Raw genomic sequence first — 23,077 nt, 5'->3', positions numbered from 1 at the left:
CAGAAGCGGAGTAGAACAGTCAAATGAGTGTCTAGGATCTTTAGTTTAGTAATTGGTCAGAGTGGAAACTACTAATCTGGGTGACTATATAGAGACTTTAACAATAACAAAACACATTTCCCGAATTATCAGTGCATTACATAGTAATCACAGGTTCATTCCGGTATGGAGTCTGCCCTCTGTATCCATGGGTTTCATATTCGTAGATTCAACCACCTGTGGATTGAAAATATTAGGGGAAAATTACATTTGTAATGGAAAGTGTATATTCTTTTCCTTGTCATTATTCCCTAAACACAGCAGTTTAGCAACTGTTTACATAGCATTTACATTATATTAGGTATTATAACTAATCTAGAGATGACTAAAGGATATGAGGAGATGTGCAAATGCTATACCACTTTATAGCAGGGTCTTGAACATCTGTGATTGTTGATGTGGGGGTTTGTCCTGGAAGCAATCCCCCACTAATACCAAGGGTTGACTCTATTTACAAGTGGTCTGTATTTGGGAGACTGAAGAAAATTGCTTGAATTTTTAGGGGGCTGAGCAGGGTTGTATACATCATAGTTCCCTCTGCTCCCATCCGTGCATCTTAGTCATGCAAGTGCGTCTGTATTTATTCGCTCACTGGGCCCTCAGAACAGTCTTAAGATAGAGACAAAGCATAGATTACTATTCCCTCTGTTCAGATGAGGAAAAGAAAGACCTAGCAGGGGTTAAGCTATTTGCCCAAACCATGGAAAAGTGCGTGCAGGAGCCACATTGAGAAACCGTGGCTTGTGACTTCTCTGAGTACATTTTCTGCATCCACATGCTGGCTTCAGCTCACAATGAAATGCTCATGGGTGACAAGTCACAAGGAAGTTTCTAAATTACAGAGGAAATGCAGGGCACATCTCTGAAAAATTAGAGAGGACCTTCATCCGGCTCCATAGGGAGCCAACCATTCCATCACATGGCCAGGGATGACTGTGCTGGAAGCTGGAGAGATGCCTCCTTTCTCATGAAAGACCAGTGAAGAGCATCGCTAATGTCCGCTGTTGAGAGGGTGCGCCTCCTTCAAGGAGCCCTGGGAGCCCCAGACAACAATTTAAGATCATTAGGGTAGAAAGAAATAACATGTAGACACCTGTGGGGTACCACTGTGAAGAAAAGGCTGCAGCCTCTAAATGTTAGATCATGATTACTGCCGTTTTCTCTAAAGTTTAATTCGGGAAAAAGATGTGGACCGTGCCGCTGGCCAGAGCAGGGTGACCTCTGTGTTTGACTCCTAAACCTGTCAGTCCCGTCTCTGTTACAGATGAGAACAGCACAAACACTCCCTACTCACCCTTTCCAGTGCTTGCTCTATGGTCCGGAGGGAAGGAACCCAACAAGCTTTGAAAAAGCAACCTGAAGGGAAAAAGGATGGTATGAATAGGAAAATCGATGAAATATGCATTTGAAAACAAGGAAACTTATGATATTTGTTGAGAAGAACTGAGGAAAATATAAACATCGAAGATCTTATTTGTTCAAGGAGTAAACTATTAATTTTTTTGCTAAGTTTTGTTTTTACTTTTTAAAGTATGTCATACAAAAATCTATTCATTTTGAAATTTTGATTTTTGCATTGGTAGTTACTGACAACAGACTAGGATTTTTGTTTGTTTTGTTTTATACACCTTTATAAGACTCCATTAAGTTGAAAGTCCTTACAGAAAACTTTGTAGGAGACAGATATCCTATGAGTGCCTAACAGGCAACAACATCAACTTCGCCTAATCATTGTTAATGAGATTTCGTTTATACCAATATGTTAACAAGGTTTTAAATAAGCATGTGTGTTTGCATATATACATACAGATTATATGTAGTATCTTATAGATAGATGATATACGTAGGCACACACACATATATCTACACACACCTGTATTTGCATATCTGTGTGTGTCTGTGTTTATATATCTTTGTATCCAGTTTTATTTTAGAAATATTGATATTATGCTTATTACATTTAGTATTTCCAATAAATATTTTCCAAATATCGTAAAAATTTGCCAAAACGTTTTAAAAACTCCATAATATTACATAACAGAATTATTTGTTGTTTTTCATGTCATCTTATTTCATGCTGATATTTATGCCTTGTTATTTTTTTTCTATTTTGTCTTTTGCTTTATGGGTTATGTTTTGATTCCTGTTTCTTATTCTGTGATTGAGAAGATTTAAATACTATCTGAAATGCTACTAGTAGTTATATTTAAGTATCTCAAACAAATTTTAAAACTATATTCCTGTTGTTAGTATTTCACAATTATATTTTATCTTGAGTTTCCTAACAATAAGGCAGGAGTTGGGTGCCTTAGTTCATTCAGGTATCACCACAAAATATCATGGCCTGGGTGGCTTGTAAATAGCAGGAATTAATTTCTCATAGTTCTGGAAGCTAGAAGTGTCCGATCAAGGTACCAGCAGATGTGGTGTCTGGTGAGGAGCCATTGACTGGGTCATAGATGGCTCCTTCTTGCTATGTGCTCACAGGGTGGAAGAGATGAGCTAGCTTTCTGGGGCCTCTATAATAAGGGTGATAACTGCATTCACGAGGATTCCACCCTCATGACCTCATCACCTCCCAAAGCCCCCACCTCCTAATACCATTACCTTGAGGGGTAGGGTTTCAACACAGAAATTTTAGGAGACACATTCAGAACATAGCACTCCCCTTTTACTTCCTCTTACAAGTTCTCCTAATACAGTCTGGTGTTTTGAACTCAGGTTAATACTATTAATTATTATTTCTATATATTTTTATCAAGAATAAGTTTGGGACAATTGTAGTTGCTTTTGTAACCAGATGCATGAACTCTAAGATTTATGTTGAACTATTTTAAATGCTCAGGGGAATTCTTACCATTTTACTTTTCCATTCTTGAGTCTTTAATTTGCGTATTTATCTTGCAATTGAAGCATAGCTTCAAATACTTTTAAAGAATGATTTATTGTTGTTATTTGCTTGAGCTCTTGAGTCGTACAGCATGGTTTCCTGTTGTCTGTGTATGTGATTTTCATTTTTCATAATTAGCCTGGATTTTAAATGGTGGGAGGTTTCTTAGGTGAAAAGGGTAGGTAGACCATCTACGCAGAGGGACAAAATCTATAAAGGTTAAGAGGTAGAAAAGAAGCTTGGTATTGTGGAAAACGGCAAGCAGCTGGGGTGAGTTGCCCCAGGGGCACTCAGAAAGGCATGGTGTCAAATGAAAATGGAAAGTTGATTGTGGTGGTCTTTTGCTCATGGTTACAGGATTTTAATTTCAGCCTTTTAATTTCTTTTCCCTTTAATTTCTGAGGGTTTTTTTTTCTGGTTGTGCTTTAATAAAAATATACGTATACAGTAGCAGTACATGTCTAATTGATACAAAGATATGCATGCATGTATGGAGTATGTACACTCAAAATATTTTTAACAATAATATTAAATTTTAAAAACAATAGTGATACCAAATTTTAAAAACTATAGTTGTATTAGTTCATTTTCACACTGTTATAAAGAACTGCCCGAGACTGGGTAATTTGTAAAGAAAAGGGGTTTAAGTGACTCTCAGTTCAGCATGGGTGGGGAGGCCTTAGGAAATGTACAATCATTGCAGAAGGCAAAGGAGAAGCAAACACCTTCTTCACAAGGCGTCAGGGGAGAGAGAGAGACAGAGAGAGCACAGGGGAAACTGCCACTTTTAAATTATGAGATCTCATGAGAACTCCCTCAGTATCAGGAGAACAGCATGGGGGAAACTGCCCCCATGATCCAATCATCTCCCACCAGATCCCTCCCTTGACACATGGGTATTACAATTCAAGATGAGATTTGGAAGGGAACACAGAGCCAAACCATATCAATAGCGAAGGCAAATTTTTCAAAGTTGTTAGTGATGGAATTCAGGAACAGGAGTACCAGGGGAAAGCCTGTGTGTAGAAAGCACAGCTTTTTGATAATATATCATAGCATCTTTATTTCTCCCAGCTATGCTGTTTCTTGATGTACATCCTAAATTACTAGGCAGAAGAAACAACTGACCTATCTCTATGGAGGAGGAAGTCTTTGGGAAGAAGACCAGAGGCAGGGAGACACCGGGAAACCTTTAGAGGGGGAAGGTTAGGGTCTCGTGCCATTTCATTAGCAAGAGCTCACTTACAGCTGGGTCAGCCCCGTGGCAGCATTTCAAGGAGAGTTAAGTATGTAACCATTAAAAATAACACAAAAGGTGGCCTTGAGGGCCCACATGGTACCTCCAGAAGCTTGTTCCTCCCAGCAGCTGTCACCCCAACTAAAGTGCATTTTCCTCTCCTCTTTGCAGGGTGACCTCGTGGAGGTCACCGCCAGAGGAGTTTCCGGAAGCCCAGTGGAAAACATTGTAAGGGAAGTGAGCAGCAGTGATGAATTATATAAACAGTTTGAGGGAAGACAGGTAAAGTCTACATCAGGCACAAATCAGCTTGGACTGACAGTGGCGATTTGCTGGGCGCTAGCACTTGCTGCAGCCTTTAAGGTGAGGCCAACAGTGGAGTGTGGCTTCAATTTTTCTTTCAGTGGCCTCTGCAGCTGTATTTAGTTACCCGCAGTGCCTTCTGCCTGGTGCCTGCAGGAATCTCACTGCAAGAAGCTTATCCTGCCCCTCTGAGCTCCCATGTGGCTGTGCTGTGCCTTGTCCCGCTGCTCTGGTGACAGTGACTGCACCTCTGGTCACCTGCTTTGAGATGAGGATAGTACAGGTTTTTTCCCTTAGAACCAAGCTGAGCACGATTCTCCTACTCTGCTGGTGGAGGCATAAATTGGTCTAAAGCTTTTGAAAACATAGAAGAGACTGTGTTAGTTGGCGTGGGTTACCCTAACAAAATACCATGGACTAGGTGGCTTAAACAAAATAAGTTTATTTTATGTTTTAGTTCTGGAGGTTAAAAGTAAAAGATCAAGGTGTTAGCAGCATTCGTTTCTTCTGAGGCCTCTCTCCTTGGCTGGTAGGTGTCTGTGTTCCCTCCGTGCCCTCCTGTGATCTTCTGTGTGTGTGCGTCCTAACTTCCTCTTCTTACAAGGACACCAGCCATATTGGATTGGAGTCCCACTCTCATGACCTCGTTTTACTTTAATTGCATTTTTAAAGTCCCTATCATCAAATACAGTCACATTTTGAGGTGCTAGGAGTTAGGGCTTTAGCATATGAACTTTGGAGAGGACACAATCTAGCCCTTCACAGTAGCTATTTAAGGCTCTGAAGATATTCATTCCTTTTGTCCAAGAAGGCTTACTTCTGAGAATTCATTGTATTGAAAAAATCTAAAATCTAGAAAAACTTTAGGCACAAAGATATTACTAAAAGCGTTATTTATGTACTATAATGGAGGGTTCACTAGCATTTTGGTTGGCTGCCCCTCTCAAGAAAATAGTCAGTGTCAAGAGTTCCCTTCCTTGGAAGAGGAAGATGAGGAGACAAGATGGATTAAGTAAAGGACAGAACAATGTAAGCTGGAGATCAGCACTGGAAAAACAAAATGGAGTTTTAGTAGCTCTGTGAGTATAAATTTTGAGTGAACAGAGAACATTCTAGAGAAGTTATTTTCTTGAAGTCATACTGTGCAATGTCCTCTATATACCTGTTGCTATACTCCTAAAGGAAAACTTCAGTAAAGATCCATGTTTTTGTTGGGACTTGGTCAGTGGACTGAATCCTTGGTGTATGACCATGTCTAAAAAATCACAAAGTGATTCAGCCTCTAAAGCTTTTACTTGCAGTTTAGAAAGATGAAACCCAACATGAGTGCCCAATTTATAATGCCATTAGGAAAAATTGTTCATTATAGTACATGTGTTTCAAACACTGACTTAAAAAGCATTAAAAATTTAGTTATTTCAAGAGGTTGACAAATAAGGAAAGAAATTAGGTTTGTAGAAATTGCCACTTTTGTAGCTTAATGTCTCACATGCTTTCAGGATGAGGTGAGATGCCATAAAAATAATAAAAATATTAATGTTTAAAAAGAATTTAACATGACCAGAATGATTTCATTAAACTAATATGCATAATAGGAGAAAAATACTTGAGAAATAATTACTATAATGAAAAATAATATGCACGAAACTTAGAAGAAAATAAATTCAACCACCACCACCTATTTCCTTTCGATAATGAGATGCTCATCATTTCCTTTACGCTCGTTGTTTTACTCATGTGTTGGCTTTTTAAATACTTTATTTTGTTCTTCAACAACAAAAATTCTATTAAGTGCCAACTATAGACAGTTCTGAATCTGAGTTCAAACAATACAACATGACACATCTAATTTAATTCAATTAACTTTCATTACTGCTAAGCACTGTTTGAGCTAGAGCTCAGAGATAAGACGTGCCCTGATGCTGTAGGGAAAATCAGGCTTGAAAACATTTAAGTAAAGTGCAAGGCTGCTTGGAAAAAACAAGTTAAATAGTGAGAAGAACACTGTGCTGCAGACGTGTTGAGCTAGTAATTCAGACAAAAAGAAAGTCATGGACAGGGTAAGAGGGGGGCATGTGACTGGGCATTAAAATATAAGAGGTATTAGGCTCAAGAAAATTTATGAGAGGACATTCTAAGCAAAAACATCCTGCATAGGCAAAGGTCTGAAATAATGTGTTATGCTTACTAAAGGGTGGTAGGTTTTTGTTTAAAATGGGTGGCAGGCTGGCCAGTGTGGGGCTTGACGGTGAGGACCCAGTGGCCACATTGAGGACTTAGTACATTCTTGGGAAGCAGATGAGACAACTGTAGAGTTTTGAAGATGTCAGTGCCTCCCTGTATTTTAGGAAGACTACTCTAACTTGAGTGTAGGGAGAGAGAAAAATAAATAGACACACAAAAAAAGGGTTAGATTTCTTCTTCCTACATTCAACAACAGCGAAGATATACATACCCTACTGAAATGTTTCCAGGTAGGAAATCTGAATATTTGGAGTAGTTCTCTCTGTCTCTGTGTCTGTCTCTGTCTCTCTTCGTCCTCTCTTCTCTCTCTGGGAGTATGTTGCTGATATTTTTGGTAAATTAATTTATAAAATGTTGGTTTTTAGTGGGGAAGTCACATTGCTGATATCAAGTGTGCAGGCCAAGTGAAGAGGTGGTGGCATTTTCTTAACCTCTAGAAATTAATTAGTCTTCAAAGAGGTGAGGTTCTCCTTTCAGCAATCTGCCTAACACCATTGGTGTCTATCTTGCAGAATTCCAAAAGATGTATTTTCCAAAAACCTAGGAGTACACTGAGCTCACTACTGTGGAGGGCCACCTCATTTTAGGCCACACATGGCAGTTTTGCGCTCAGTCACTTCCTTCATTCATCTTTCTTTGCCCCGACAGACTTTGTCCATCTCCAGAAATAAAGTTCACTCTGAAAGGACTGATGTTTCTCCACAGGCAGAGGAGCCTGGCAACTATGTCCCAAGTTGGAAGGAAGCTCTGAGAGCCCCGCTCCCCAGAAATCCTGAGCAAAGGCTGGCTGGCCTACAGGGAGGGGGCACTGGGAAGGACCTGCATCCCTTTGAACAAATCGGGTTTTATATATTTGTTGAAAAATAAGAGACATTTAATTTATAGAGAGTAGATGGGTAAAGTCTGTTGGGTTCCAGAAGAGTTGATGGGTTTAAGAAAAAACAAAACCATCCTATATTTACTATGTGTGAAGAGAAATTTAAAAAGTCTTCAGAAGGAAGAAACCCCAGGTAAACATAATACAGAGACACCAAAAGCCCAAACACCCCCCACCACAGATGAGATAATAAGCTCTCCTGGAAGCTTTCTCTAGCCTCATCCAGAATATGAATTGTGTTCTTTTGTAGCATTTATTGCATAGTATGACAACTTACTGGGTAACACATTTGTCTGCCTAAGAAATTATGAACTTAAAGAGTGGGACAATGAATCTTGTCTCTTTGCAAAGAGGCTGAACTATCTGGCATGTATTAGTTTCATTTAATAAATAAATGAACACAACCAAAGAATGTTTAATTATGGCTTGTGATATATTGTCTTTGTGAATTTGGAAACCCTCAGAACACTCCTGAATTCCACTCTTCTCGTCTGTACAACAGAGAGAATAGAAGTACCTTCAGCTATTGTTATTCTGAATATTGTTCATTGTTCTTTTCAAGAACACTTTCTAAATGATGTTTGTCATCATGCAAACACATTTTTAATGTTTCTCTTTCTCAGCTTGGTCTTTATAAAAATGATCCCAGAGCCTAATGATTTTTGTTTTAAGTGCAGACAATATATACGAGAACATGTCAATAGGACTGAAGGTCATTTTATACCCTTGGAAATATTAATAATATATTCCTTATGAAGAAGCATTTTCTTAGATAAAGTGGCAAGTGGTGTTTGAAAACAGAAAGATCAAGAAAATGTCAGGACCAACCAGCAATTATGGTGCTTCTGCCCCCAAGTCAGTAGACAAACCCTGAGGTCTGCCAATCTAAAAGCCGAGAGCTCTGTCGCTGCATTTAAAGACCTTTGCTCTTTGAAAACAATAAATGCATGAAAAAAGCAAAAGTGTCAAAAAAGGATACTGGAAATCGCTAGAATGGCATGTAAAAGCATATAATTCTTGTGCTCTCACATTCTTGGCCAACAGGGTAAACAATTTAGAACCTCTAACCTTTCTGAAAGGTCTCATGATAAAGCGGTCTTCTTATTTGTACAGAAGTCACAATTCAAATAGTTTAGGACATATGTGTACCTTTCAATAGTATAAGTAATCATGTCAGAAAGAGGAATCTGAAAAATGTGTCTGAGTTAAATTTGGTGACAGAGTTCTCAAATGTGAGAGGTATGTTTTATTTGCTGAATGTTGCAAATATAGCCTTGAACTAGATAATGAAAGGGTTTTATTTAGAACAGCTCAGAGTTTGGTATCACACATTTGTCCAGGAAAATGTGCTTGAAAATTATCCCGATATTTACCTCAAACTATATATTAGATTAAAAGACAGTCATTACTAAAAGGTTTTAGATACATAGAATTTTCCAATATGAATTTCTCAATATAAAAAGTTTTATATTGTATTTCTGATTACCATCCGAGAGCACTATTCGGCCAATCTGAAAAGACAATCTCTGCCTCACAGACACTACATCAGTAGGGTTTTGGATGCTGGAAGAAGAGAATTCCAGTATTAGAAATAAAGCACAGAAAACATACTGTCTCCTGAGCCCCAGATCTAGTGTCTAGGATTGGGTGTGAATCTCGGATCTACATTGCCATGACAACCTCGTTTCTTATGCATTATCTTGAAGTAACTGGGATTCAAACTTAATGGGATTTATAGGTTGAAACTATCACCTTATATTAACCCAGAAATAAATTGCTAGGTAGTGTGGAAAGAGCTTTGCTATTTAATATTGAATGCTTATGGAGTCCAAGGCTCTCAACTCAATGTGGGTGTGGCACCCACTGTCCTGAAGAAGGCTGTGTTTCAAACAGGGTATCTGAAAGTAAACTCCATTTTGCCTCGTTGAGTTGCCATTAGCTGCCATTGGTATGGGGCATGCATTTCTGCAGACACCTGGCAATGGCACTGTTTCCTAAATATGTCCAACCACCTTACAAATACCATCTCTGTCTCTCACAGCAACTTCACAAATGCTTATAATTGAAGAAATTGAGTCCTTAATTTAATCTACTTACTCAGACACACAGGCTAAAGCCAACTTTTGTTCTTCACTACATCCTGCATCGTATTACCTTGTCTAAGCAACAGGACTTCCACCTGTGAGGATTTGAAAAGTGCCTCTGGGTTTGCTGGACATCAGCGTCTCGTGATAGACTCACATTCAGTAGAACATCTGAGCTGTGTATGCAGCTGCAGAAATTCTCTGCTTTTATTGGGCTCTCTTCCCTTGATTTGCTGAGAATACTGAGGTTTTGAGAACCCGCAGTTTTTGCCTTCCACAGATACATTTTGTTGGGTTTCCCTCTGGACATAAGCTCCAGGCTTCACTCATTCCTCACTCTTGCTTGTCTCTAATTGCTGTGGTCTTTTCCAGGGTCCTCAAGCGTGTCTGGCATGAAGGAAAGATGTGTTTTCCCACTACCCCATCTCTAGCATGGATACAAGACACCCCCTCATTCTGCTTGACAAAACTGGGAAACTGTAATAGTTAATAAAACTCTTTAGTAAAAGAATTAAAAACACAATCCCCCGAACTTAATATCTGTTGACCATTAAAAACAAAATCCAAAAAACCTTGTTAACTGTTGACCGTGCCTTTTCTCTGGGAGTTCCCCAATGGCTACGTCTGCTTTGACCCTATACCCCATTGCTTGGATTTCTTTCTCCTTGGAACAGAGCACTCTTCTCCTGGTTTTACTCATTCCCTAGTCCCAGGTTCCTCATACCCCATTTTTGCATCTACCAGGGGAAAAGAGAAAAAAAACATTTAAGACCAAAATAAAATCTCTACAGTGATGTGTCCTCCCCACCCCAGGGAAAACTTGTTCTGTAAAGTAATTCCTCAGTGTCGTCTCTCTCTCCCTCTTTCTCTCTCTCTCTCATTTCCTTTAAGTTCCTTGTACACTTGGTTTGGGTTTGGTTACTTAAGATCTTTACATAACCTAAAGGCCATGAAAGTATTTTCATAAATGAGACATACTCCCACTAATATAAATTATGTTGTCACCTTCAAAAGCAGACAGTGAAGTTTAAAAAAATAGTTATAATATAATGTTCCCACAGTTCTGTAACATATATATCTACCTATGAAACTTGTATTCAAGTATAACAGTATGTGCTTAAGGTAACCACCATCAGCTTTAGGGAAGGTTCTGGAGATGGTGTGTGAAAGCCCGCCTTGTGTAACAGATGACATGTAGCACTAGTTTTACTAGTCCCTCTACCCCATAAGTAGTCTGTGGAAGCAAGGGTCAAACTCCCAGTTTACACACTGGGAATCTGAAGTTCAACAATGTTAAATACTATTTCCAAGTCATATGGTTAATAATGTGGTGAATTTAAGCTCTGGACCCAAGTTCCCCTGACTCTGATAATATTGTTCTTTCCACTGCACAAAGTTCTTAACTCAGAATAACCAGTTGCCAAAAAAATTCTAAACATTAAAGAAGAAGATGGATGTAAATTATAATTTTGGGGATCTCTTGCTTCTCCAAATTTTAGTAGGTAGATGGCTTCCTATTAAACCAACAGAGTGACCCTGGGTGTTACAGATGCTTGGAGGTAAAATAATTGGTGTCTTAGAGATCTGTAAATCTTATTTGAACACTATTTTTTTTGATGCAGGAGCAAGCAGCCTAGAGTAAGAGCTATTTCCTGGCAGAGGATCAAGTATCCAGGTCACATTGAAGAGACATGTGAGGACTCCAAAGGAGAACAATTTGAGAGTGAGAAACCAGGTGAGATGTTTCTCACTCTAGGAAAGTTAGTGAATCTATCATAGCTGGGAGACAATGGGAATTGTAATTAAGAAAGCCAATATCATGACTGGAATGTTGCAAGACATAGGAAAACTCAGACTATTTTAGGTAATGGAGTTTGTTGGAATATTTTTGGTAATGGGGTTTGTTGAAATGTTTTTGGTAATGGGGTTTGTTGGAATGTTTAGGTAATAGGGTTTGTTTCCCTATTTATATGGGAAAATGGATAAGAGAAAATTGGCTACGTATCTGGGACACAAACTTGAGGATGATTCAGGATGTACTCTCTTGTTGTCCACTGTCAAGGAGGTGACTAATCTTTCTTAGGGCCCTTATTATTTTTGTAATGTTTATTCTCTTAGTCCATTTGTGCTGTTATTAAAAATGAGTAATTTATAACAAACATAAATTTATTTTCTTCCAGTTGTGGAGGCCAGGAAGTTCAAGATCAAGGTGTTGGCAAGTTCAGTGTCTGCTGAGGACCTTATCTCTCTACTTTCAAGATGGCATCTTGTTGCTCTTCCCTCCAGAGAGTAGAAATGCTGGATCCTCACATGGAGGAAAGAATGAAAAGGACCAATGCTAGTTCCCTTCAGCTTTCTTATGAACTCACTAATTCCCATTGAGGGCTCCACCTACATGACTTAATCACCTCCTAAATGCCTGACTTCCTAATACTCTCATTTTGAGGATTAAGTTTCAACATATGAATTTAGGGGTCATATTCAGAACATAGCACTTATGATACTATCTGAAATCATAGACTTCTTTCTCAGTGGGCATCTATCTCAGTTTCTTTTCTGTTGTTATTACAGAGTACCTGAGCCTGAGTAATTTATAAAGAAAATACATTTATTTTGGCTCATGGCTCTACAGGCTGGGAAGTCCAAGATCGGGCAGTTACATCTGGTTGGCTCCTGGTGTGGGCCTCCTGCCGCATCATAACAAGGTAGAGAAGTGAAAGGGAAGGTGGGCTTGTAGGAAGGGGGCAAAGCATGAAGGGCAGGCTTGCTTTATAGAAACTGGGACACAGCACCCCACAGGATGAGTGTATAAAGGCTAGACAGACAAGGGGATTGTTGTGTTTAACCTGAAAAGTCCCCTCACCTGGCAATGCTCTCTGTTCCCTGTGAGAAGAAGGGGTTTCTTTTCTTCTGGGATGATTCATCCCTTCACCTGTGGCCTTCCCTAGAGCCCATCCTTGTGCCATTCTGCTCTCCAGGCATACCTCTCTCAGATGAATTCCCTCTTCCCTCTTCCTCTGGCCCCTCCTGTCTATTTATCTGTTTCCTCACCACTGTGTAATCAGGTAGGCCCCACTGCTGTGACCTCTGGAATAATGATTGAATCTGCCCTATCTTCTCCACAGTGATGGCTGGGACCCAGCTGAGATCTCCATCATCTCTCAAAACAACTGTGCACTGGCCTCCTGACCTGACCTCAGCCTCTGCCCACTCAGACTGACCTTCACACAGCTGCACAACGCTGCATTTGGAAGCCGGACCTGACCACGTTCGTTTCCCTCTGTTGGTCTGATTGCCTGAAAAATGAAGCTCTGGGATAGGTTGCTTGTCTGACACTGTGTTCCTCTCCTGCTCCTCTTGCCACCTCCCTGGGACTCTGCCCTACAAGAGCATGCTGCAGCTCTCTGCACATGCCATCGGTCCTGTGCCTTCTCATTTCCGTTCACACTGCCACCTCCTTCCAGAATGCTTTTCTGCTCACATTAACCTGTCTGACTCCCACTTAGACTTTGCTCACAGGGCATCAATTCCAAAATAAATCCTATGCCCTGCCTACCTCTTTCACCTTTCCTGACAAACTAGCTCTAGCTGCTGACTGTAGGAAGCCTGAAAATCAATAACTAGCTGTCTCAGCTGCAAGAAGCGGGATAAAGGTTGGGCCAGGGTATGAGTTATATCAATGGCTTTTTTCTTTCAGAGATTCATGTTCTGGAGAAATGAAAATGCTGTCTCAGTGGAATGTTGATTAGCTGGAGTGGAGACCCAAGATCTCTGTCCAGGCAGGGCCATCAAGAGAGTTTGGGATGAATTTCTTTAATTGCTTCCCTAAGATTGATGCTTGGTGATGTGACATTAAAATTTTGACCAAGTGAAGCTTCTCAATTTGTGTACCTAATTCAAGCATGTACAACAAGAAGTCATGATAGGAAAGTGCCCTTGATTCATTTTACAAATAAAAATTCCAAGGGCTGTGATGAGAGTCATTATATGTGCAGAGACTTATAAAAAGATATTAAGAAAGTCTCACTTTTCAGTGTATTAAAAATGGAATTGAAATGCTTCGTGGTGAGACATTGGAATCTGAAACCTCAAAATGACCTGAAGAATGCCAAGTACGTAATTCTAGTTTTCAATTCCTCAGGCAGGTGAGTCAGAAAGTCGAAAAATAAACCCATGTTCCCAGAAGTCCAAGGCAGTTCTTTTTTCTGTACTATGTTACCTTTGAGGGTGGTACAGCTGGCTTATGCACTGATGAATTAGCCCATTAAAAACTGAGTCATACAGCATAAAATACAGCACAACGTGAGAGTTATATCATGTTTAGCTTGTCATATACTGACATGCCACTTAATTCCCTGTTTTATAATAAAGATGGAGGGGAACTAACATTTTCTGATTAACTGATGTCCTTCTGTGAACCAGGACTTCTACATAAATCTTCTCTTTTAATCCTGATTTACTTATGGCCCATTTTACAGATAAGAAAACTGAGGGTTCCCTAATATTTAATGAATAGTGGAACAAAGCCAGATTCATTTTACTCTACAGCCTACACTTATCCTACTGGAGAGCAACACTTCCTTTTAAAGAGGGTAAAGCGGTATTGAAGCAGCTATTTTAAAGGCAATGCTAGCATATTGGTTTTTATTTGACTAAAAAAAAGCAGCTTTATTTGACACATTCTCTAAGATACTCCTTAGTAAATAAAATATCTGCTGAGGGAACAATCACTGCTTATCTATTTCATCTTTTTTTTTTATCTTTCTTTCTCTGACAATAGAACATAGAAGTGCTCTTGACTTTCCAAAATCTGCACATCTCCAACTTTTCTTTTAGCTAGAGGCGGCCCTGTGATTGATGAGTGACCAGCCATGTGTGGAGAAAAGCAATGTGAACAACTTCTGACTTCGCTCTTAAAGAAAATTGGTCTGTCCCCCATTTCCTTGCATTCCCATTCTTACTGGCTGAAATTCAAAGCTGATAAATGGAGCTAGAGCAGATATCTGGGAAAATGAGTTGAGGGTCTTACATTAAGACTTGCCAGCAAGAAGAAGAATTTTTCCAGGGTTCCTGACACCACCAAATTGTTTGATCAGCTCTGAACTCTCTACTGAGATTCTTTAAGTATGACAGACATGAACTTTGACTGGCTTAAGGTGAGCTTAAGGTGAGATCTCTTTGCTGTTGTGACCTAACTCAGGGGTCAGCAAATAACACTCTGTGCGCAAAATCTGACCTACGATCTGTTTTTGTAACTAAATAAAATTTCACTGAAACACACCCATACTCATTTGTTTAGGTATGGCTGCTTTCATGATACCATGGCACATTTGACTACCTATAGACAGTGATATGATTTGGATCTGTGTCCCCACCCAAATCTCATGTTGAAATGTAATCCCCTGTGCTGGAGGTGGGATCTGGTGGGAGGTGAAACGGCGGCGGTTTCTCAAGAATGGTTTAGCTCCATTTCTTTGCTGCTGTATTCATGATAGTAAGTGAGTGAGTTGTCACAAGATCTGATTGTTTAAAAGCGTGTGGCACCTCCCCCTTCTCTCTTGCTCCTGCTCGGCCATGTAAGACCTGCCTGCTTCCCCTTCACCTTCCACCATGATTGTAAATTTCATAAGGGTTCTCCAGAAGCAAATTCTGACATGATTCCTGTACATTCCTGGAGAATTGTGAGCCAATTAACTTCTTTTTTAAAAAATAAATTATCCAGTCTCAGGTATTTCTTTATAGCAGTGCAAAAATGGACTAATGCAGACAGTATGGCTGCAAAGCTTAAAGTATATTCTATTGGTTCCTTTGCCGAAAAAAATTGCTGTTTCCTGTTCTAATTAATACAATAAAACCCCCTAAATTTAATGTGAGGGATGAACTATAAGTGAGTAGAAGGTGTCCTTATTTTGAATGTCACAGATCTGAATTCTAGGCCTAGCCCTGTTTCCAACTAGGTGTGTAACATTGGGCAAATTAGTTCATCTCTTTGAATTGGTTCATAAGCATGATAAGAGGACAGATAGATTGCCCTTTGACATGTATGCAAGAATCGGGCTGTAGCCTGACTTACTCAGCTAGTGATGGTGATGCAAGTCACGTGATTCCCTTTAGCCATCTTTGTGCACCAATACAGCCAAACCTGAGTGATTTCCATCTCCTTCCCTCTCTTCCACTTACTCTTCTTTAATTACACTTAGGATGGTGCCTTTAGAGATTCTGATGAAGCGGCTCAAATGCTGAACGATATGGAGAAGGACCAAAGGTAATTTTCTTTTTTTAAGCTAACAACCCGTTGGGGGATTCTGCTGGCATTTAAACAGTAGTTTTTTCTGGCTTGCCATTTGTCAGCTGGTGCCAAACACAGTAAAAACTACTGATTAACTGAAACAAAGCAGATACTCATTAAACACTGCGAGGATGCGCTCTGATGTTGTGGACCAGGGAGGTTTCTGTCTTTTAGAGGGAGATATTGAAGATCATAGAAAATAATTATATTTAAGGAAACCAATAATAAAATCTATGCTTACACAGTCTCTCTAGAGTAGGAGTGCTTGACTCAGAAATAATTTTAAGGCACCATTTCTATTAGATCACTTAGGAGGGAGTTGAATAGCTAATGCATAAAATAATCTACCATGTACTTTGGGAGGCCAAGGCAAGAGGATCACTTGAGCCCAGGAGTTTAAGACCAGCCTGTGCAACATGACAAAACCTTGTCTCTGCAAAAAATGTAAAAAATTAGCTGAACACGGTGGCATGACTATAGTCCCAGCTACTGGGGAGGCTGAGGTGGGAGATTGGCTTGCAGTGAGCTGAGATCAGCCACTGTGCTTCAGCCTGGGTGACAGAGCAAGATCCTATCTAAAAAAAAAAAAAGTATACTATGGAAGAAGAAGGGCAAGTTAACAAATTCAGTTGTTCTTTTATTCTTGTCTGATGTTCAGCACACTAGGTCAGTTAAATTCCCCAGGAGTGTGTAGCCACAGAGGCAGCCCTTTCTGACCGCAGTGGTGGTGCCTTCCTTTCTTTATAGTTGCAGCCTTGTTGATGCTTGGGCTCACCCAGGCCTCCTGAGGCTCACCTTACCAAGTGCAAGGGCAGCTACTGCATCAGGTCAGAGAGTTGCCTCCAGATTATGAGAATTTTCTGCTAGAGGCCTGCAAAGTTTCCATCAGCCGTAAGCGGAGAAGTATACCTTCTGGTCTCTCTCAGTCATGGTATTCTCAGGAAAACGGGAATGATGCCAGCTATTTTGACAGAGAGAATTGTAATAGAAGGAAGTGGCTGAACAGGTATTGAAGGACAACAAAGGCAGAAGGGGATACTGAGTCAGCACAGAGCATATTAACCACTGCAGGGAGCAGCTGGCACCTTTAGGGCTGCAGAGGTTGAAGGAAGCCTGGGCTAGACGTCACATGCAGCTGGGCCCCCAACTGCTGGGAGGGAGCACTGACCGACGCGGTAGGTGGTGCATTGAGGCTGATTTTTGGGGTGCTGGAAAAGCAAAAATTGAAATGAGCCCTCGTGCTGCCTGGGGAAGAAGGCTTCCGGGGGTGTTGCGGAGAAGGGCATGAAGCAGAAAGAAAAGAGCAGGTCCCTGCTTCTCCCCAACCCCTCCTCTTAGCCCCACACTGACAGAAGCTCACAGAGAAGAGTTGCCAATGGCAGTGGGATCTCCTAGGTCCAGACCCAGGATCTGGGTTTTAGGACTGGGGTTGTGTCTGAGAGACAGAGGCATAAGAACCCACATGTGCTCCTTTCAGCCCCTCGGTGTGTTTGTGGCATATTCAAGCTCCCCAGTAACTACTGTCATTGTTTGCATAATGCTTTGCTCTAGGACAGAACAATCAGGAATGAATAAAAAACTCAAGGGAAAGATATCAACATATAATGACATGACATTCTATAGCACTGGTGTCACCAGCTTTATGCCCAAAGTTTATTATATCCCAAATCACAAACTTTCATTTCATACCTACTATGTACAAGGCACTTAATGGATAACAGAGGACATTTGAAATAGATAGGATCCAGATCTTTTCCTTTAAAACTTTGGATTCTATTGAGGAGAATGGAACTGAATTCCACTGAGGAGAGGCAGAAGAAAGGAAGGATCAATCCAGAATGCCCAGCCTTTACGACTTCGTAGAACCACAGCTCTGAGTGAGGCAGGGATTTATTTATTGCTCTTTCTGTCATTTAATAATTATATGATTTGGGAGAATTGCTTAACTTTTCTAAGCCTTAATTTTCTTCTCTTAAAATGCAAACCTTAATAGTGCCTTCTTCCTTAGGGTTATTGCATAGATAAAATAATCCATGCAAAGGGGTTAGCATGAAGTCTGACACCAGTGAGCACTGGATACTGTAAGTTGTTTCAGTCGCATTTATTCCCCCATTCTTGTATCAATTAATATTTTTTTACACTCAGATTTACACCTAGATCTCCTAGGTGTCCCTCTTTCCATTTCCCCCATGTCTCGTTAGTTGTTAAGTATGTCACTTTTCATTTAGAAATCCCTGGCCTCTTCTTCACTCCATTGGCCAGAGTCTCAATCATATCTTCCTTCTCCATCCTGATGGAGGACTGCTAGCCCCACGCCCACTCCCTACCCTTCCTCAATCCATGCTTTCCTCTGCCATCACACTGACCTTTACAATTGAAACCAGAACCTTTCCTTCCTGCGCTTTGAAACATTCTGCAGTTCTCCACCACAATACATCAAGTTGTGCCCTTTAGAATCTGGTAAACTTGAGAGCAATCCTGTCAGTACCTACTTTTCCAGCAGACATTCTGCAACTTTTGTCCACACATCTGATAAATACGCAGAATCCTTGCAGGTTGATGAACACTTGGTCTTGCCTGACAGCTGAGCACGCAGAGCTTTCTATGGGTCTTCACCCATCGGAACTGGTAGCTTCCTCTTTGGTGATGTTGTAACTCTTGAACATTTTTCTGCCCAACCACTATGTGGAAAAAATACCCTCTGCACCTCACCATTTTGATTCTAAGCTCCTTGAGGGTGGAGAAGAGGCTTACTTGTTGGTGATTCTTCAGTATCTAATACATTCTTGGGACCCATTAGATGCTCAGTGAGTGTTGAATAAATGGAAAAAGGAACAAATGAATTATGTATCAAATGATATCATTCAAATTTTCAGATCATCATCACACCAACACACTTAGCGAAATAATCTAATTTCACACCAAGAAACACATTGGCCACTCTCCCTGATTCACTTCTTTTTGGTTATAGAAACATCTTTATAGTTGCCTGCTTTTTCATAAAGTTTTTGAAATATATGAGCTCTTCAACCTGATACCAAATTTGTTTTTTTCTGAAATCTTGACCCATAAGCAATATATTACACATGTCCATGACAACCCACCTAGTAGGATTTCCAGGCCTCCGTTGTAGGCATTATATTATGAAGAGGTATATGTGCTATTTGACCCACCCTTTTCAAGGACTTCCCTCTACTGGAAACAATATCACTAATTCAGAATCTGTTCTAACTTTGACCTCTTTTAAGATTCTTGTCATACCTCTTTAAGGAGCTGAAAAGAAAAATGGGCAGAGTGAAGGACGAAATTCTAGGAGATGACAAATAGCCTGAACATTAAAACGTCATTGCCAGGAAAAATGTCCCAGCTCCGCTGGCCACCCTCCTCCTTGGAGGACAGAGAAGGTAACCAGGCAACAGGGTGGAGTTTTAAGAGCAATCAAGAAAAAATAAATCAGATTTCCTAACAATAGTTTCATAAAGCAAATTCTTACCCATTATCTAAACATGTTAAGAAGGGGAATGTTCTTCGCTTAAGCATTGTCTAAAGGCAATTTTTGATGACTTGGCAGTAAAATCACGGCCTAATTTTTAAAATATCCCAGGGATTCAGTGCCTAAAGAGCCACAGTGGCCATGTTCCAAGAGTGTCTTCATGCAGGGACCAGGTCTCAGTCATTCCTGTGATTAATGTCCTTAGCAGGCTTTCGGGAGCACACCGGATCTTCTGTAATCCTTTTAATTCGATAAGGTATTTTTAATTGAATCCATTCCTAACATGAAAACAAGCTCCTCAGTTCGGTGTTTGTCATCTTGTCATCTCAGTTATGTCAACAGACACTCAGGCGCTCGCGGCTTTTCATTATAACTCACTGAAACTACCTGTTAAGGCCCAGCCATTTTTAGCTTGTCTCTGATACTGAGCCAGCTCTCTTTCCAAGCAAAGAGCTTGCTGAAACTAAGAGCTTTCAGTCAAAGGATCAGGACCACTGAAAGCTCAGGAGTCCTTTTGGAGTCCGCGGTTCATGTCTTCCATCATTTTCAGAAAGATGATTGTGACTGGCAGAATAACACCCATCAATGTCACTTGTCTAGACCAGTCATCAGATGTAGGCACATGTTTTGAAGGATAATTGCAATAGAGCATTTAGCCTGTATAACAAGTAAATGGAGCTGCTGCAAAATGATTATTCCTTTTTGAGCACATTGATAGTCAAGACAATACAGTAAATCTTCTTTTATCTAGCAGTCACTCACCTGGCAGTCTTACCTGTCTTATAACACTAGGAAGAAACTTAAAGCAAGCCAAATAACCTTGTGAAAATATGAGCTATCTGCATCTGTGCATGAAAGCGTGTGCAACTCATGAGGATGTGAACTACTTGAATATGAGAATATGAGCTATCTGAATTTATGCACGAAAGTGTATGCAACTCACCTATAAAAGAACCCCTTAGGCCCTACTCTATACTTATTTACTGTTACATTCAACACCAAATTGTGAACTGCTCATTAGATTTCTCAGTATAGCTGTCATAAGAAGGCCTGGATGGGCATGCATGTCTGAGAGAAGCAAGCGCATTAACAAAGCAAGAATCGATAGCTTATGACATAATTTTAAGAGAAAACCAAAGAGCATGTGAGAGAGGATCAATGACTATTTCCCCAAATATTTTCTACAAACCCCCCAAAGCAAATGACAAAAGACTGAAAAGCCACATGTTTATTTAAGATAAGAATGGTTGTGCACTTCTTGGCAGGCTTGGCACAATTCTGTGTTGTTGCATAGCTTAGCATACATGACTAGCTTCATCTCTCAAGAATGGGTTAAACAATTAGCAATAATGTCCCAATCTGTGAAAAGATCATTTATAATACAGACCACTAAATTTTCTGCAGAAAAAGTTTTAATTTTAAAAATAAAGACTGGGCATGGTAGCTCACACCTGCAATTCCAGCACTTTGGGAGGCCGAGGTGAGAGGATCGCTTGAGGCCAGAAGTTTGAGAGCAGCCTGGCCAACATAGCAAGACCTCATCTCTACAACAACAACAATAAAAATAGTGACGCATGGAGCAAGTGTAGTCCCAACTACTCAGCAGGCTGAGGTAGGAAGACCACTTGTGTCAGGAGTTCAAGGCTGAAGTCAACTCTGATTGTACCACTGCACTCCAGCATGGGCAATGGAGCAGTATCTTGTCTCTAAAAAATATAAAAATAATAAATCTAAAAATAAGTTTGGGCATGTAAAACAAAATTTTCTGTTATTTGCAGTTACATCATCAGAGTATTTCAGGATTCAAAAATATGAAATAAATGAGGCAGTCTACTAAGAAGTAAATGAATTCCCTTGACCTATGTAGCTAAAACACCAGTTTTGCTGCATTGACGATATTGATGAATGAAATTCTGATCTTGGATAAAAGAGTACAGAAATAATTGTAGCTGGGCCCAACATTTGAAATAAAATTTAAAAATGATTCTGTAATATTTTTGGATATCTTGCCTTTGTGGAACATCACATATGATACTTTTACATTGTTTTAGAAATGTAGAATCTTCCATCCAATTTCTAATGAACTATCAGATGACAATATCAGAGAGAAGTTGGAGAGAAGGAAGCACCGATCACTGGTGAATGCTTCATAGGTACAAGGCACGTTTCCTTGTGGAGAGAGAACAGAGAGGCTGAGAGTGTGGGGTTTGGACTCTCACTGCCTCAATCTGATCCTCAAGTCAATCACTCAGTAGGCATCAACTGGGCACTTTTCCCAAGTTCCCTGCACCTGAGTTTCTGCATCTATAAAATGGAGTGATAATGATACCTAATCCCTAGAGTTACTGGAAACTTAAATGAGCTAATGCATTTGTAACATTTACACAAGGGCTTGAAACATAGCAAACACTCTAAGAGTTAGTTCTCTAATTCTCAAGGTAACTGCACAAGGCATCTTGACATTACACCCACTTGACAAATGCAGAAACCAAGGCTCAATAGAGGTTCAAAAACTTTGCACAGGTCACAATATAAGTGGTTAATTTTCAAAGAAAGAATCTGAATGGAGTGTCTATATTGTGTTTATGTGGAGAAGATGTATTCCCATCTTTGCCAATGCTTATTTTAAAAATTCATTTTAATCCAAGAGAAAATAAGGTGTGAAAATCAAGGAACACGCAAAAGAGGACCAATGACTGTTTCCCCAATTATTTTTTAGAAGTCTCAGAATCATGGAGACTCAAAATCACTTCTTACAATCTGATAACCAAATTTCATATCTTGGCGGTTGGACGTGGTAAGAGCCACAGAGAAACCACCTGATTTTTGTTTCAGAACCATATTATATTTGCTTAAATGTGTTTTAAAAGCCTCCAAATAAATAAATTGTCAGTCCCATTAGTGGACAGATGTTTAATCTATTTTTTTTCCTTGGTTCTGACATCTTTCTAGATCTAGGGTTACAAACTCAAATGGTTTCAGAGGCAGGACTGGTAACCTACCATCAGTATGGTGGCAAGGCAGCACAATAGGGCTGGGTGGAGCTTGTGGTTACCCGCGCAACGGTGCTGGGGTGTGGCCAAACCCAAAACTGCTCTGGGCTGGACTTGTCTTTCAGGCTGTCGTTTTGCAGCCACTGGTATAAATGAACAACACACAACCCTCCCTGTGTATCTATTCCTTGGACTCCTCCTCCACTACTCATTCCCCTGAGGTTGGGGAAAAAAAAGTGAGAGAGAGAGACAGCCCAGTTGGCAGGGGTCTTATGAGAGTTCCTGGGTGAGCATTGCTCTGTGCCTTGCTTCTCCCTGATTCTATTTAGCAATGGGTCAGACTCTGCAATCATTTATTTAGCGTCTATGAGACATGAGGCCCTGGACTAAATTCAGAGGGAATTGCGAAGACTAATTAAACATCAACAACAAAAATAGGAAAATAAAAATAGCCCCTACACTTGTAGTTTAGTTCTGCATTCAGACGTGCTCACAGATAATTGGAACGCCATGTGATAAGCACTGTGATACCAGTAAATGGTGGTGAGGGAATTTATGCAGCACACAAGTGCACTTTGAAACAAGAGCACTCAGAATTAGGATCTGCAGTTAATCGACTTCAAGCTAC

At 40.1% G+C, this 23,077-nt stretch overlaps 1 long non-coding RNA gene across 1 annotated transcript; it reads left to right on the top strand.

Annotated features, from left to right (window-relative positions):
* The first annotated feature begins 14,426 nt into the window (after nt 1–14,426).
* LOC131381005 (uncharacterized) lies at nt 14,427–21,608 on the top strand. Its single transcript, XR_009209396.1, has 3 exons — nt 14,427–14,830; nt 15,875–15,939; nt 21,508–21,608. It is a non-coding gene; the product is annotated as an uncharacterized LOC131381005 (long non-coding RNA).
* The last annotated feature ends 1,469 nt before the right edge of the window (nt 21,609–23,077 follow it).

Source organism: Hylobates moloch, unplaced genomic scaffold, assembly GCF_009828535.3.
Source record: "Hylobates moloch isolate HMO894 unplaced genomic scaffold, HMol_V3 SCAFFOLD_13, whole genome shotgun sequence".
Taxonomy (NCBI): domain Eukaryota; kingdom Metazoa; phylum Chordata; class Mammalia; order Primates; family Hylobatidae; genus Hylobates; species Hylobates moloch.
The sequence above is the reverse complement of the archived record's forward strand: the minus strand, read 5'-3'. Positions and strand labels throughout refer to the sequence as shown.